Here is a 2,125-nt window from a genome sequence, read left to right as displayed (position 1 = left end):
GGTGGAACTTGATATGTTAGACTTTGATGTCATATTGGGGATGGATTGGCTTCATGCTTGTTTTGAATCCATAGATTGTAGGACCCGAATTGTGAAGTTTCAATTTCCTAATGAACCCATTTTAGAATGGAAGGGAGGAAATTCCATTCCTAGGGGAAGAATCATTTCATGTCTAAAAGCTTGTAAGTTGATTTCTAAGGGTTGTGTCTATCATATTGTGAGGGTCAAGGATCTTGAGTCCGAGATTCCTCCTTTGGAGTCGGTCCCCGTAGTTAAGGATTTTCCGAAAGTCTTTTTCGATGATTTAACCAGGATTCCTCCCGAACGGGAAATAGATTTCGGCATAGATTTATTGCCGGATACACAACCCATTTCAATCCCTCCTTACCGAATGGCCCCAGCGGAGTTGAAGGAATTAAAAGCTCAACTCAAAGATTTGTTGGATAAGGGTTTCATCCAACCTAGTATATCTCCTTGGGGTGCACCAGTGTTATTTGTAAAGAAGGATGATGGATCTCTTCGTATGTGTATTGATTACTGACAGTTAAATAAGGTGACCATTAAGAACAAGTATCCACTCCCTAGGATTGATGATTTATTTAATCAACTTGAAGGAGCGAGTTACTTTTCAAAAATTGATTTGAGGTCGGGTATCACCAACTTAGGGTGAGAGGTGTTGATGTTCTGAAAACAGCCTTACGAACAAGATATGGTCATTTTGAGTTCTTAGTGATGTCCTTTGGTCTTACAAATGCCCAGGCGGCTTTCATGGACCCTATGAATCGTGTGTTTAGAAATTTTCCAGACTCATTAGTTATTGTCTTTATTGATGACATCTTGACATACTCTAAAAGTGACGATGATCACATGAATCATTTGAGGATAGTATTGCGAGCCCTCAAAGATCACCAACTCTATGCTAAGTTTAGCAAGTGCGAGTTTTGTCTAAGATCGGTTGCTTTCCTTGGTCACATTGTTTCTAGTGAGGGTATAGAAGTTGATCCAAAGAAAATCGATGTGGTCAAAAGTTGGCCTAAACCTTTGAATCCTTCCGACAACCGAAGCTTTTTGGGTTTGGCTGGTTATTAACGGAGGTTTGTTGGGGGATTTTCATCTATTGCATCTCCATTAATGGCCTTAACTCAAAAGAAGTCTAAGTTCAAAAGGTCGGAATCTTGTGAAAAGAGTTTCCAATTGTTAAAAGATATGCTCACCTCCGCTCCAGTTTTGACTTTACCGGAGGGCACCGAAGGGTTTGTAGAATATTGTGACGCTTCTCGAGTGGGTTTGGGTTGTGTCCTCATGCATTATGGTAAGATTATAGCTTATGCCTCAAGACAACTCTAGGTGCATGAGAAGAATTATCCAACTCATGACCTTGAGCTAGCGGCCTTAGTCTTTGCTTTAAAGATTTGGAGACACTATATCTCTATGGGGTACATGTGGATGTGTTTACCTACCACAAGAGTCTTCAATATATTTTTAGCCAAAAAGAATTGAATCTCCGACAAAGGAGGTGGTTGGAACTCTTAAAGGATTATGATATGAGTGTCCTTTACATCCCCAGAAAAGCAAATGTTGTTGTGAATGCTTTGAGTCGTATATCTATGGGTAGTGTTTCACATGTGGAAGAAGAGAAAAGGGAGTTAGCCCGTGATGTACATAAGTGATAGCTTCCAAGGAAGCTTTACTCCATTGAAGGACAAGGATGAAGCTTTAGAAACTCCAAGGAGGCTCGTAACAAGATCTCAAACCAAGGAGTTCAATGATAAGCTCAATGGGCTTCAATCGCTGATCCAAAGGTTTCTTATTGGGAAGAAGAGCTCAAGCCCAAGGGAGAGGAATTGTTCAAATGCTACAATTATTTGGTGGCCCAAATTCAAGCCCAAGATGAGGAATTTTAAGGTCCAATTTTCGTGCAAATAAGGTCAAGAAGAGTCCAAGAATCAGCCACAACAAGAGTTGCTTTCTGCCCAAGTTTTGAGAGAAGACTAGTCAAACTTTTCAAGATTGTCAAGATTCTTTTCCTAGTTGGGATTTACCTTATTTCTTTATTTATATATAGGTTATTAATATTTTCCTTAGTCTATTTATGGTCTCCTAAGTACCATTTAATGCTTTCCTA

This window comes from Solanum stenotomum, chromosome 12 (assembly GCF_019186545.1).
Source record: "Solanum stenotomum isolate F172 chromosome 12, ASM1918654v1, whole genome shotgun sequence".
In the NCBI taxonomy this organism is placed as follows: Eukaryota; Viridiplantae; Streptophyta; class Magnoliopsida; order Solanales; family Solanaceae; genus Solanum; species Solanum stenotomum.
The sequence above is the reverse complement of the archived record's forward strand: the minus strand, read 5'-3'. Positions refer to the sequence as shown.